Source organism: Papaver somniferum, chromosome 9, assembly GCF_003573695.1.
Source record: "Papaver somniferum cultivar HN1 chromosome 9, ASM357369v1, whole genome shotgun sequence".
Lineage (NCBI taxonomy): Eukaryota > Viridiplantae > Streptophyta > Magnoliopsida > Ranunculales > Papaveraceae > Papaver > Papaver somniferum.
The window spans coordinates 42777911-42794385 of record NC_039366.1 but is presented as its reverse complement, the minus strand read 5'-3'; positions in this window follow the sequence as shown (position 1 = coordinate 42794385).

The window sequence follows — 16475 nt, the reverse complement described above, 5'->3', positions numbered from 1 at the left end:
TTGATATGCACCATGTGCACCAATTCAAGGTGTCAATTGGATCGACGAAACCCCAACAGAATCAGGTCACTCAAGTCGTATACTACAGTATTTTTAAGTCTCATCAATCATCAGATTTTGAAACTTTAAATTTTGGTCAAATATTTTTCACAAGATGTCTCGCGGAAGACTTACTGGAGGTTTAGACAGTTTGAGAAGACATTTTTTGGTTCAGATGGAGGGATGACAAGTTTTGTTTCAGACGGAGGGAAAAAGAAGTTTTGTCAACTTATCAAACCAAGACGAATTTCAGTAAGAATGGTTAGATACAGTTTCATGCTTTATTGATTTGGGTTTACAAGTCGGTATGCAATAAAAAGTTACGTTGATTCTATTTCTTCAGGCTTTCAATCATGGAGGAAGCACCAAGTTCATTTAGTGATGAAATTTACTCGGAAGACGAGGATCGGATTTACAAAGGACGTCTATGTTCAGGAGAGGTATGAAGTGTTCTTTTGGAGAAACCACCACTGACTTTAGAACAAATTATCTAATAACATGCATCATGTAATTTGTGTATAGAAAAATATTTCTACCATTTCATTTATAACGCTTACGTACCAATTATCTGTTTTTAAATCAAGCACTTATTGTGTGTGAGTATATTGTTCACGACAGGAAGAATCGATATTGTGGAATCCGACAGCGTCCATTTGGAAAAATAAGAAATATAAGTACCCTGCGAAAGCTGCTCCTACCACAGTTATAAGCTTAAGTGTCGATGCATGTATGCAGGCAATGGTTTTGAGATTATCTTGGGAAATTGTCTGCCTTCAGACCAAATATGCAGAGCCTATTCTGTAGTACTAAATTGAATTATATATTCTTCCTTTTGGTTTTTCAATTTCCTGCCCTTGGTGTAGTGGATGCCGAGGGGCGACCTTTGGTGAACAAAATGCGAGACTAAATTGGACGTACCCATTACAATGTTAAGTGCCACCAGAATATACTATATCATTCCAGTTTGTGGATACATATCCAATTGTTATTTTACTAGCGAGTTGACCAGTTGTTTTCAGCCGCCAGGTTCCTGCTGCTCTCTGAAGTGGAAGATAACACAAGTTCCGTTGTTTTTGTCGCACTGGACAATGAGATCCAGAAGTTGGATCCTCATACTGCTTCCAAGTGCTGTTCAGTGGGTCAGTGGTAAAAAGAGAGATTTAGTTCAGGACTGGGTGAAGATTACTGTTGCTGTTGCAAATGGATCATTGGCTTCTGCAACAAATACTAAGGAAGTTATGCAAAGGCAACACTTTGTCAATGTAGAGAAGAAGTAGTATATAGGAAAAGCGAATGAAGCATTCTGGATGTTCACAAAACGTAACTTTAGTGATAAACTTTGAGGTTCAGTTGTTTAAGCTTCATAGCATAATTACATGACGAGAAAACTTTAAGTAAAGGCACGAGAAAGGTCACCACCGGAGGACCCTTTGAAAACATAAATCAATTGATGAACTAGCCCGTGCATTTGCACGGGCATGCAACGACCTTGTAGTTAATAATTTAGAGTATGAATGGTTTGACTGCAAGATGAATGGTTTGAATGCAAGATTTGTTCTCTTTTCGGATGGGAATTTCGGGGTATTCATGGAAGGAATGGATTTCCTCGTGAGTGGGAATTCTGTGCTTTAAGGTAAATTTTGCTATATGGAATTCTTTGGTAAATTTGAGATTTTTTTTTTTTTTTAAGCATGCATTTTATTAAAACAAATTAGTTTGCAATTTGTTGTGGGTATGTGGTACCCGTGAAATCACGAAATAAAATTTGGCTAATAAAAGACGGGATTGCCTGGTCCAGATTTTGGTTGACGAGCTTCTTGTTTGACTTTCATCCGCCGCATGATTGGCCAATTCGTCGGCTGCTTGATTTCCTTCTCTGTAGTTGTGCTGAATAGCAGCTTGCGGGATCTGTTGAAATCTAATTTTTATTTCCTCAATCATTCCTGCTATGTGCCAAGGTGGAGGTGTAGAGGAAGTGATGAAGCGCAACAAGTTTTATGAGTTTGTTTCAAAGAGAACTCTTGGCCATTGTCTTTCTGTTGCTGTTCTTGAAGCTAAAAGCATAGCCCAAGTTTTCGCGGTTAAAGCTGTTGTAATTCCTAGTGGTTGAGCTAGAGCCAATAAAGTTCGTGCGCCTGAATCTCTGCAGATGAACTCTGCCTCTGCAAATCCTGGATGACCTTTGGCTGCTCCATCGGTGTTAATCTTGATCCAGTTGATGTTTGGAATGGACCATTTTACCGATATTGTTGATATCCTTTTATCTCTTATTGGATGGTTAAATATCGGCGTATCTCCTGGAATAATTGGTGGTGAAGAGTGTAGAACCTCGTAGTATTCTTGTTGCAGTTTTTGTGCCCATGCTAGGATTTCTTCTGAGTTTGTTTGCTTTTGTTGGTATATTAAATCATTCCTAACCAGCCATAAGGTCCAAAAAAGGAAACAGAAAGAGGAGATTACAGATGCTGATGCAGGTTGTTGGAGGATTCGGGAAATGGTTGTTTTGGGTGTTAAGATGAAAGTTGGAGTTTGGTGAATTTGTAGGTTGACTGAATAAGGTGTTCCATGAATTAGTTGCCATTGGACAATGAATTAGAAGGTGACTTGCCAATTCGGGATCTGTGTTGCATCTTGGGCATATGTCTGAGTTGGTTAAATAAACGTGATGTAAGAGAGAGAAGGTTGGTAATCCTTCATTGATGGCTTTCCATAAGAAAAGCCGAATTTTTGGTGGACACAGTAAAGTCCATAGAAATTTGGTAGGTGGTAGAGGGGTGTGATTTGGTTGACCTTGGGTTAGACATTTGCATCCTGAAGAGGTAGTGTAGTTTCCATATTTTGAGTGTGGCCAGATAATTTTATCCTGGGAACTATTTTGGGGGAGGTGGATGTTTATGATTTTTTGGATTATAGGATTGGAAAGGGTGTTTAATTTTTCATGATTCCAGGAATGGGATATTGGGTCGATGATATCTGCTACCATTCGGATTGGGTAACATTGTTTTGGGTCTGTGTGGAATCCAATTGGCTTCTATTGGGGTCGATAATCCATTTCCAATACGATGAAATATTAGATGTTGCATGGTAGGGACTATTGATGCTAGTTGTCTCCATTGAGGACTGGAGGAGGAGGGTATAGAATCAATGCCTTGTAGAATTGGTTGTCGATCAAGATATTTTGCACTGAATAGACTTCCGCAGATAGAGTTAGGTTGCTCATGTAGATTCAAGATTCTTTTCATGAGAAGTGCTTTATTATGATCACTGCTCTTCCTTATTCCTAATCCTCCTTCTGATAATGGTTTTGTTACTTTATCCCATCGTATAGGGTGAAGTTTTTTAGTTGTTGAGTCGTGTCCCCAGAAAATATTCCTGGTGATACGATCTATTTGTTTATGAATATTGGTGGGTAGGTTTTGTGTTTGCATGATGTGATTTGAGGTTGGAATTAGGGAGGTTTTTATTAGAGTGAGTCTTCCGGCTGGAGTTAGGCATTTTGTCATCCATCCTTTAGCTTTTCGGGCTAATCTCTGTAGGAGGGGAGCGAAGGTTTGAATGGATGTCCTTCCATGTTTGAACTGGACTCCTAGATAAGTTGATGGTTTTGATGTAGCCGGCATATTGAAGAATTGCTGAAAATTGTTTATCTTGGTTGGGTCTAGGTTTGGGTGATGGATGATTACTGATTTGGTAGTATTGATTACTTGTCCTGCGGAAGTGTTGTAGGAGTGGAGAAGGGTTTTAAGGTGTTGGTTACTCTGGTCTGAAGCTTTGTATGTGATAAGTAAATCATCCGCATACATTAAATGAATGATCGGTGGTGCTTTTTTGGATATGTTAAGTCCTTGAACTAATTTTTGGTTTTGAAGATTTCCTAGATTTGTAGATAGGATTTCAGCACATATGATAAAAATGTAAGAAGATAGTGGGTCTCCTTGTCTGATACCTCTACTTGGGCTGATGTATCCATGGGGTGTACCATTTATGTTGATTGAGTATGTAACTGTTGTTACGCATAGCATAATGTATTCTATAAAGGCTGGTGGAAATCCTAGTTTTGTAAATGAGGTTTTGATGAATCCCCAATCTAAGCTATCATAGTCTTTTTGGATGTCTAGTTTGAGAGCTATTTTTGGGTCTTTGGTGAGGCTTGAAGTTCTGATATGATGGAAGAGTTCCCCGGCAATTGCTATACTATCGTGTATTGATCTTTGTGGAACAAAAGCACTTTGGTAAGGGCTTATTAAGAAGGGGAGAAGAGGTCTAATTCGGTTGACTAAATTATTTTATTTTTATTTTTTTTAAATGATTTTATATGTGACGTTACAGAGCCCTATGGGTTTGTATTGTGATGGTTTTGAAGGACGGTCAACTTTAGGTATTAGTGTTATGTTCGTGTGATTCATGAGAGGATGCATATTTAAGTTATTAAAAAAACTTCGAACCATGACTATCAGTTGGGGGTGAGTTGTTTCCCAGAAAACTTTGAAAAACTTACTTGTATAACCATCTGGACCTGGAGTGCTTTCAGAATTTATGGAGAAGAGGGCTTGTTTGATTTCTGTTGTAATTACTTCTTTCGTAAGTAGTTCCGACTGTCTGGGAGTTAATCTTGATCTGATGTATAAACCGTGAATAATACCTAACATTACCAATCATTTTTGCGGATGTTATTGTCGAGTCTTAGTTGGAAACAGGAAACTCGTCACTTTAAAAAATTATCCATAAAGAAAAAAAAATCATACTCAAAACAAAAGAGTAACTTAAGTGAAGATGGACATGACATCTCCTCTCATGCATTTTTATCATCCAGTCCAGCATTTTCTTATGCATTCTTTGAATGTTGGTTAAGAGGACTCGCACAAGAATCTTGTGTATCATACTAATTAACTCTAACACAATAATCAATCAATTCTAAAACTTCTTATATATTGTGTATTTCAAATAAGGGTATTTTATTATAACTCACCCTGCAGCTAAATTATTCCTCACTCTCTCATATTCAGAAGAAATAAATGAAAATATTTTTAAACTGTCTACATTTCTTAAGATATCGAAGAAAACTAAAAAATGGACAAACTGGTAGAGTCTGTATTGAGGTTACGAAATCGTTGTCGCAAGGAGAGGGAATCACTGGTCCATCATCTGATTGTGGAAAAGGATTTTCATAATATGACCAACAACAAGAAAATGGATTTAGTAATAAAGCAGTAGGTTTGTATGTTAAATCATAACTTTTCAGTTAGATTTCTGGTAAAAAATCTAGATTCTTGGTAATGTATATGGAAATGATATATATCTCGACAGATTTTTCTGCATTTTACCGCGTAAGAGAAAAAAAAGATAGGGACCCATATTTCATTGTTCTATCCCAATGTTGAGAACGCCACCCAAAACTGTTGGATTGGCACTCGAAACACATTGCGGGAGAAAAGCTCTGTCAGTCTATCACTTCCCGTATGTATAGATGTTATATGGAATATATATTGACTCCGCTTTGACTATTGTGTTTGTAACTTTGTAATAATCTGATTATGATTAAGAAAAATGTGTTAGGTTTATTGAGTTAAACATGGTAGTAAGTCCTATCTCGTGAAGGTGCCGAGTTTCTTGAAATACTTTGTAATACATGTGCAGTATGGAAGTACCGTGACCATGTAACCTTGTAAACCTACTAACATGTTTTTGTGTGAAAAATTATTATAATGATTGGTTCCATTCGTCCTAGTCACACCTAATAACAACACTTTTTAGGAATGGTATGAGAGAACTTGTTTTCCATTCCCTTTTTATATAGATTTTTCCAAAAATCCTTCCTTTTATGATATCATGCTACGTGTCCTAAACCTCCTTAATAACTACTAATGCCACTCATTCTCTAATACAACTTTCTCCTTTCTATTAATTCCCTCATTATCCTTTCCACCTTATGGATACTTCCCAGTGGACTTGGGTTTTAGTCCCCATGTCTCATTTTGGGTTTGGCTCCCCTTTAGGGGCTCCAGATACCTGCTAAGGGGTAGTTATTTTCATGTATCAACATTAATCCCCTGATTATTTGGTTAATTGTAAAAATAGCCCAACCGTCAATTGGTTTTCATGCGCACCTCCTCCTTAGAAATAGGGGAATTCCTTTTGTCAGTCCCTAGGTGACGGCTGATCTTCCGCGACATGTTGGAAACTTTACAGTTTTCTTTCGGTTTCTCTTCGCTTTTTGTAACCGTCACGTTCGAGTCTCGAGATTGCCTATATTACTGGATTATTCCTTTTCCCTTTGTTTTATCCATTCATTTTCTTTCACCTCATTCTAAACATATCATACACGCGCCATGTACAGCAGCTCCACTAGTAATAGCTCATGTGAGGGGAGGAAGAGGAGGAGTCTTAGGAAGTGATGGACACCGACTGTGAAGAAACCGAATACGCGGATCAGGAAGAATTTCATATACCTCTACCAATATATGGCAAGGCATATACGATCCCAGAAATCATAAGCAACCCTGATTTGAAGCGCGCATTAAAGTTGAGAGTCCTACGTGGTGGTCGGGGCATCCTTCATATGGATGATGTTCTTGTTCCGCGCCTTCTTAATCCTTCTGTACCGCCCTATCCTCCTTCCCCTGGGCGTCTTTCTAGACACTTTCTCGTTCAAGAAAGTTCCGCATAGGGCTATTCACTGTGGCGATTGTGATATCCCTACTATTGAGATTTTTTCTTCATCTGCCGCACCTGCCATATGGCCGCATTGGACGTCTTATATCCGCTCTAATCCGAACCATGTAAACGCCCTTCATTCAGCAGGTATCGAGGAAGCCATAAACTTGTCTCTTAAGTGGGAAGTAGTTAGATGCAGGCGTGATATGACGCGGCTTTTTTTCCATTGAGCGTCTTCCGTTCATACCCTTTTTTTTCGTGGGGGGAAGCCACCATAGTTTTCAAGGAACCGACGCGCCTGAGCGATCGAGGGATTAGCTTTTCTTTCTAGCATCTTATTCCTTAGCGCCCTTTGGCAGTTGCCGAGCTGGCTCATGAGTATCAGCTTCTCATTCGTTGTCGAGGCCTGAAATTTTTCTTACGTGACCCAGCTCCTCCTCCTGATTTAATTATCTTTTGAGGATCTTCGGATATTACATGCGTCTGGTCGAGTTAAGCCCGATGAGGTGAAAGCCAAGGAAAATGATCTTACATAGGGTACTAATTACAGGTCGCCTTTTGGACCCGCTGGTGATTTCCTGGGATCCCCCGAGGGTCATAAACCCGTAAGGAAGAAAAAAGGGACAAAGCCTTTTTCTATCTGAAAACCTCCTATGCTCCATATCCCAGGCAGGCTGCTAGCTTTCCGGCGACACATGTATTTCCTTTGCTTGTTTTTTCTATGTTTACTCATCTTTCCTTTTTTTTTTCTTCTCGAAATAACGGGTATTGCGTTCTCAGGAAGCTCCTTTATCCAATCCAGCAGGGTAGAAGGCGCCCTCTTACTTGATGGAGGAGTATCTCAACATACCTGAGAATGATTGTCCTGAGAAGAGTCTTGCTAAGAAGGCTACAAGAGAAGCGGCTAAGTTGTCTGTTTCCCTCCATTGCTCTTCTATTGATGTCTTGCCTCTGCGTCCTGTACAGGCCCGGAAGAATAGTGCTTTCCAGTCCCATCGAGGCGCTGGTGGTAGTCTGACTCCCTCATTTGTGGATCTTGTGCAGAACCTTGGAGTTAAGTTACCAAAAGGGATGGCTGGGTGTCTCCGCTCCTTCATATATCATCCGTAAATCCCTTGCGGGCAGAGACCGTTCGTGTTAGAGGCCAAGCCTTGGAATCCCCTAGTGACGTGTTACATTCACCAAGTCCTTATGGGTCAAACCGGTTGGTTTTTAGTGGGTCCTCAACCCACATGGCACCGTAACCAGATTATCCTGAAGGTGATTACGTATTCGCTGTTTAATACGCGTACCTATATTTAATGACATTTTTTGTCGTTATTCTTTCCTTTTCTTCTTTTATAAATCTGAGTTTCTCTTTGCAATGTTGCTCATTCTTTGTTTTGCAGGTTCTACGAGTGACTCTGAATCTTCTTCTGGCTCATCTGTGTCTCGTCCCACACCTTGTGACCATCAGCTTGATCCTCATGTTTCCAAGGTTGGTCTCTTCCTCGCATGTTTTTCCTTTTCTCTTTTCTCTCTTTTTTTTTTGTTTCTATATAATTAAGTCGCGCCCGCACATGCTTACTAGCACTTACCCATCGTTTTTTTTTTCGTCGTTCTTATACGTACACCATTTTTTTCTTCTTCAGGATATGAGTAATAAGCATAAAGAAACTGTAAAGTATAAGGGTTCTAGTATTGACGATGGGAGGCGCGTGAATCCTAGTTGTGATGGGTCTGTGAAACGCGCTCGGTTAGATGGTAGTAATTCTGCAGTAGCTGGTCATTCAGAGAAGCGTCCCACCAATGCTGACCCGCTAACAACCCCTGAGGATCCGAAGTTTTGCTTTTCAAAGGTGGTTAATGTTGCCAAGGCTGGTATTGATCCTACCACTTATAAACTGGTTCGTGGTTTTTGGGTGTCATCCGCCTTTACTGCCACTTATAGGAACATTGTGGAGCGCGGTGGTAGTCATATGGTAAAAGAGGGTCTCCTCGACATGCGTACTTTGTGTTATATGAATAAAAATATTCTCGAGGTAGATGATCAACTCACGCAGGTGAAGAATGGTTCTATTGATGCGGCCGTATTGCATGGTTGGGAAACTATTATTCGTTCAGCGGTTAACCTCGACTTTCAAGTAGGGTGGTTGGAAGAATTATTGACGAAGGTGAAGGACCATAATGACCCGCGTGTGCACCTCCCGGGGCATAATGCTCATTTAGAGAAAGAGTTGGATCAGCTTCTAAGGCAACTTATGATAAGAAGGCGACGCTAAACCATCGTATCGCTAGTGTGGGAGTGGCGAGTTGTGAAGCCAAGCAGGCGGAGATTGCGAAGGAGGAGGTTCGCGTGGAGCTTGATAGGAGTGGTCTACGTCCCAATCTTCTTGATACACTCTATTTTCATTTCCTTTTCCCCTTTTACTGTTATTTATTTTGTGTGTCTTCTTTCCCTTAGAAAATTTGTTGTTTATTTGGTTGTTTTCGGATATTATAGCTGTGTGGAATGTTGTTATGTTATATTAAGTTTGGTTGTTGTGTACTACGTCCTCTTAGGTTAACTTTATATTTATCGTCGTTAATTCTATGCTTATTATGTTATGCATATAATCCTCTGAATTGCGTGTTGGAGTATCTTATGGTTTTATATACAACCCACTATTTAGCGATGCCAGGGTTAGATTGGGTTTACATTTGATAAAACATGGCCGCTCGTTTTTCCTTGGCGGGATTGGGTGGAGCGTATATTAAACGCGCCTACTCCCTCCCTTTTATTTTTATTTTTAGATAGGACGTGGAGTCTCGTTTTGTTTTTGGGCGTATATTAAACGCGCCTACTCCCCCTTCTTTTTTAATTTTTGATAGGGCGCGGGCTCTCGCTTTTCCTTGGAGGGATTGGCTGGGGAGTATGCTAAACGCGCCTACTCCTCTCTTCTATTTTTGATAGGACGTGGTGACTTAGCGACTCGTTTTGCCTTGGAGGAATTGGGTGGAGCGTATATTAAACACGCCTACTCCATCCCTTTTCTTTTAATTTTTAGATTGGACGCGACGTCTCGTTTTGTCTTGGAGTGTAAATTAAACGCGCCTACTCCCCCTTTCTTTTTTAATTTTGATATGGCGTGGGCTCTCGTTTTTCCTTGGCGGGATTGGTGGGGCGTATGCTAAACGCGCCTACTCTCCCATTTCTTTTTACCTTTAGATAGAACGCGGCGTCATCTTTTGCCTTGGCAGGATTAGGTGGGCGCATGATAAACGCGCCTACCCCCCATTTGTTTATATCTGTAGTTTTGTGGGTGTCTTTGGCATCCCGTAGCCTTTTATAAATTCATCGGCCGATCGTGTGCTTTTGGCATCCCGTAGACTTTCGTATATTCATCAGCCGACCCGGTGCCTTTGGCATCCCGTAGCCTTTTGTAAGTTCATCAGCCGACTGGGTGCGTTTGTCATCCCGTAGGCTTTTGTATATTCGTCAGCCGACGGGGTGCCTTTGGCATTAGCCTTTTGTATAGTCATCAGCCGACATAGTGCCTTTGGCATCCCGTAGCCTTTTGTAAATTCGTCCTACGACCGGGTGCCTTTGGCATCCCGTAGCCTTTTGTAAATTCGTCGGCCAACCGAAGCCTTTGGCATCCCGTAGCCTTTTTGCTTTAAGTATGTTCATCATTATTCTTGACGAAAGTCAAAATATGATCATGCGAAAATCATCTGATAACATCTTACATGATTTGTGTGAGTCAGTCATTTGATGTAGGCTCGCAATATTTCGTATTGATCATTCGATCACTTGAAAATTTCTTATAAGCTAATATAGTTTGTGTGAGACAACTATTGTCGTCTTCTAAGAATGTTTCAGTGATTGAAATGGGAGTTAAGAGCTAAAACACATGTCTGGATACATTACGGTTTGTGTACTTAGTGTACGAACTGTTTTATCGGAATTCAGGACCAGAAGTATGCATACTCGTTCGCAAACTTATTCAATTGTTTAAGTCAGGGTACTTAAGTTTGCATACCCGTTCATAAACTGATTTAACTGTTGAAGTTCGAGAACCAAGTTTGCGTACCCGTTCGCAAATGGTTTGAACTGAGTTCGGTGTGGAGCTAAAGTTTGCGTACCCGTTTGCAAACTGTCGTCTTGTGACCAAAGTCTGAAACTTAAGTTTGCGTACCCGTTTGCAAACTTAAGTGGTTCAAGTTCTTAAATCGGTTAAGTATGATTTCATACTCATGAACAAATACATTTATAAACTAAGGAATGCAATCTTTGCAAACTGTGGATAAAATGTTCATGAACTGATTCTTTTGAATCAATCCGAAACTAGTTATTCTTCCTAAAGGTTGGATGTATATGTATTAAGAGAGGACACTACTCATTAAGGAAACCCTATGACCTCTAAGGAGTAGGACACGGACGTTCACGGACCGTTTACAAAAAAAAGATGGGAAAAGGAATCCAATAAGATAAACACAATGTTTGTCAATATAGCTCAATAATCTTTAAATTAGAGCCTGAGTTATGTCAGTTGCATATCTCAGATTGATTGACAAAAGAGATACAACGCAAAAATATACAACAATTCTTGAGACTCCCATAATCATCATCCTTGTACTTCTCAAGATAGATTCAAGGATGGCGTTACCTAGAGTTAGGTAAAGGGGTGAGAATCGATCTTACCATGAAATATGGGAGAAGGATTGTACAAGTTTTTTGAGCGTTTTACTTGTGTGTTACCTTCCTTCCATTGATTATAACGTATTCCAGAAGAATTAGTCATAAACCCTTTCAAAAGTCCATCCGAAGGATTTTTCTGAGGACTGAGTCTAGGACCTCTAGAAATAGGTTCCAGAAAAGGGAATTTGGAGGATTTCCATTTTCTTGATCTAGACTTACCAGACTCGTTCTTGTAGGAAAGTCTACATTAGTGGCACAAGAGTTTATACCGTAATGAGGAATATGCAACCTGTGATGATTTCTTGAGGAGAGATCATTTTTATAAGATTTCTGGTTTTCTGTAGGTAAGAAACTCATTATAGATGTTTTCAGATGGTTTACTCCATTGACAGTAGAAAGAAGAAAATTATGAAGATTAGAAATCTGTTTCCTTCTGATAAAACAATGAAGAGCATAGTACATAATTCTTTTTTCCACAGAAAGAACAACATCGTGGAATTGATTGCCTTGATCCAAACCTTCATCTTTCACATGCACATTTTGTAAGTGATTCTCCGTAGGTACTTCCTTGTAGGAATTTTTCTTTACACTAGGTAAAACCTTGTGAGTATCAGGAGAAGATGTAGAAGATGACTTAATCATCAAAACATAGTTTTCCTTTTTTAAGGCGTTACACTATTCTCGGGAAAGTTACAGAGATGCAACAAGTTTCTCTTTTTCAACACGATAGATGTTTATTTCTGATGAATGCGCCTCGATCAAACGTTTTTCTCTAATTGAATCTTCCTTGACAATATCCTCAAGAACGCTAATTTTTTCGCGCTGTAGAGTAGTTTCTTGAATAAGTTTTTTGATATTGTTAGAGAAGGACTCAATTATATTATAGAGTTCCCATTCTCGACCAAGCGACTTTTCAAATTCATGAATGAGCTGAGCACGATTTTGAAAATCAATAGCCTCGGTAGAATTTTTTGAGATTATGGTGAGATCCATTTCAGCTTTTGCGATGGTGTCATATGTCTTATTAGAGGGACAAATATCAACTGCATTTTTACCTCTGGACTTGGAAGAATCAGCTAAGGAATGATCCTTTGAGGTGATCCCAAGACATTTGGCATAGTTAAAAGCTTCGGAAGGCTTCTTGGTATGCGTATATGCCAGAGATGAGATTCTGTCCACAGACTCAGATTGCTATAAAAACAGACTTGTAAGGTATTTAGACGTGTTTGCCTTCTCTGATACCAATTGAAAAAGAGGGGGTCTAACAACCACACCCAATATTTCTCTTAGAAATCTATATGGAAAAACTCCAATATACTTTTAAGAGAATCAACTAGATAGTCAGACTCAATCTTAATAAAAGTATATCAAAGGGTTATATCTCACTTTCTCGGTTCAATACTTACTCAAGCAAATAGAAATCTGCGAGTCTAATTGAATATAAGAGAAATCAGTTGAACGGTACCAAAGATCAATGTTCAAGGATTAATCAATTTCAATCAACAACCAAAGGTTGGATTTCCCAATTGATTGATTCAACGCACAACCTGTGATATTTCAATTATATAACAAAATATAATGCGGAAAAGAAATAACACAGACATCAGAGGTTTTGTTAACGAGGAAACCGCAAATGTAGAAAAACCGCGGGACCTAGTCCAGATTAAACACACACTGTATTAAGCCGCTACAGACATTAGCCTACTACAAACTAACTTCGGTCTGGACTGTAGTTGAACCCCAATCAATCTTACAATGATCCAAGGTACAGTTGCGCTCCTTAGGTCTCTGATCCCAGCAGGATACTACGCACTTGATTCCCTTAGCTGATCTCACCCATAACTAAGAGTTGATATGACCCAAAGTCGAAGACTTTAATAAAAAAATCTGTATCACACAGAAAAGTCTACGGTAATAGATAAATCTGTCTCCCACGGAAATACCGACGAGTTTTTGTTCCGTCTTTTGATAAATCAAGGTGAACAGGAACCAATTGATAACCCAGACTTATATTCCCGAAAAACAGCCTAGAATTATCAATCACCTCATAATAATCTTAATCGACTAGAGAAAGAAGATATTGCGGAATCATAAACGATGAGACGAAGGTGTTTGCAACTTCTTTTATATCTTTCCTATCGGAGAATCAATCTCAAGTCAATCTTACGATTGTACTCAAATACGATAGAAACAGCAAGATCAGATCACGCAACTACATAGAAAATAGTTGGGCCTGACTTCACAATCCTAATGAAGTCTTCAAGTCGTTAACCTACAGGGTCTCGAGAAGAAACCTAAGGTTAAAGGAGAATCGACTCTAGCTAATACAACCAGTATCACACATGAGGTATGCGGATTAGGTTTCCCAGTTGCTAGAGTTCTCCTTTATATAAACTTTCAAATCAGAGTTTGCAATCAGTGTCAGCTTAGTAACAAAGCATTCAATATTCACTGTTAGATGAAAACCTGATTAGATTCAAGCTAATATTATTAGCTTGTTACACACAAATGAAATGCACATTTATTTAGATTTGTGTAACTGTACCCAAACATGTAAACTTAGTTGGTTCAATAGTAGTTAACCAAATGGTTATCCATATGAGCACTTCCATATTAACCATATTCTTCTTTACCACAACTAGTTCAAATGACTCAAATAGAACTAGTTAGAGAGTTGTTCAATTGCTTAGACTGTATAGAAGTATATAAGACAAAATCGAAGCAAAAACGATTTGATTCACTCGAATCAATTCATGAACTTTATAGCCACGGTTTGCAATTATGCATTCCCTAGTTTATATAAGTTTAAGTTCACGAATAACCGTTTTTAGAAAATAACCAACTTAAGTACGCATACTGGTACACGGACTTAAATACCCGGAATGAGTTTGTTTTCAGTTCACAAACTCCAGCAGAAATTCTCGGGACGTGAACTTCCGATGGTGCGTGTACTGGTACGCGAACTTTAGTTCCGGTTTTCCTGAGCAGCAAAGTACGCATACTTTGGTTCAAGGAATAAGGACTTACACACATATGTGTTACCACACAATGTTTATATCCTTCCAAGGTTATATATTCTAAACTCTCATTTTAATCATTGAAACATTCTTAGAGGAAGTTATATAATTGTTATTCACAAACCATTTTTCGTCAAAGCCATTTTCAAGTAATTGAAACTAATATGACTTTCGTCACTAGTAAAGTTGAACTTGGCCAAAGCGAAAGCTTACCAACACATAATTAGAGAAATAGATAAGCTCAAGTCTCCACATACCTTTTAGTCGATGAAGTTCCAGAAGTTCCTTGAGTAGTTCTTCGTCTTTGTATGATGATCTCCATGGAGTCTTGAGCTCAACTACACTTTCTATCCTAGTCCGAGACTTAGCTAATAGTAGACTAGAAATCAAGACTTCTAATTTTGATCACTAACATTAAAAACATGCTTGAGATAGCAACGCATGCGAGTTCGACCGAGCAGTACTCTAACAAGTTAAATTTCATTGTTCGCTACCCATTGTTCCAGGAGTTCGATTATCTGTTCCTGGCTGCATGGAAAAGGAGACGGAGGGTTGAAATTTCGTTTGGCCCATCTGTTACCTCCCGAGCTCCCATCAGTATTCTGAAACGGGTCTGTCTTTCCTTTGCTGTTGTTGGGCTTCACATAGCACGGCGTTTCGGAGACGACGTTGATTATGTAGTTACAGAAGTCATCTGTATGCGTCTCTTAAATACAATCGCCAATCCTTTCTGCCTCTTCTTCCATCTCGACGAAGGTTTGAATCTGAAGTTGATCAGGCTCCTCTTAAAGGAAGGCATTATTCCTCATATACAAATTTCGACTAGCGTCCCTTCATTTATTTCTTCGTGGCAGTCCAACGCGAAGTGCCAAAATCGAAAGATGTATTTCCCTATTTGTTTTCCAGTCCGTTGGACGCTCCTGCTTAATTAAGTCTATTGATGTGATATTTCTCTTGGATGAGTAAAATTTCTCGAGGAAGAGGATGGACATGGTCTGCCATGAGTCTACGCTTTCCACCTTTAATTTATCGTACTAAGTGAACGTCGTTCCTGTGAGTGACTTGGAAAATTCTCTCAGGCATAGCTTTCCATCAGAGGCCCTGTCATTCATTGGCGACAAGAATCGGCTAAGATGCTCCGGCGTATTCCCCAATCCATCGTATACTTTGAATTTTGGTGATATATAATACTATGGGTATTGGTACTCGTTGATACTTGCTGGGTAAGGACTTCTCATGAAACCGTAATTATCTTTCTTCACCACGCAGTAGTTTGTTTTGAGGTACCTTGCCGCGGCGTCTCATGACGTTTCCATCGGCTTGTTATCCTTGTATCCTCCGCTCTTTGTTGCTCCTTCGGTGATCCATTGGTACTCCGTCGTAGCTTGCTCTATCCATTTCCTCAGCTCATGTTTTCTTTGTACGCTCCCCTCCAGCTCCTTCTGTATGTTTTATAGCGTTAGAGGCGTGGGGGGGGGGGGGGGGGGGGGGGGGGGGGGGGGGGGGCAATGTATTGCCGCGTGTTTTTTCCCTGTGTTATTCTCGCCTCTCTACTATGGGGTTCATGCGTCGTCGGCTGTGTGAACGCGCCCTGTACTAGCATTTCTTCTTCGCTATCTTCATTTCCCTCTTATATTATTACTTCATCGAGATTAGTGGGTCGATTGGTCTCTTGGTTCTCTAGCGCACCTGAGCTAGTACTTCCTTGGTGTGTCATGGTGGGCTAGACACGAGCCTATGGGTGTGGTCACCAAATTTCAATGGGTTAATATGATTTTGGTTATACCCGTCCTAGTCACACCTAATGAAAACACTTTTTATTAATAGTATGAAAGAAAACTTGCTTTCCATTGTACTATGTACCTCCTTATATACATTTTTCCGAAAGGCCTTCCTTTTATGACATCATGCCACATGTCCTAAACCTCCTTAATTACTATTAATGTCACTCCTTCTCTAATACAACCTTCTCCTTTCCCATTAATACCCTCCTTATCCTTTCCACCTTATGGATACATCCCAGTGGACTTGGGCTTTAGTCTCCAAATCCCCATGTCTCATGTTGGGTTTGGCTCCCCTTAAGGACTCCCTAGCCCTGCTAAGGG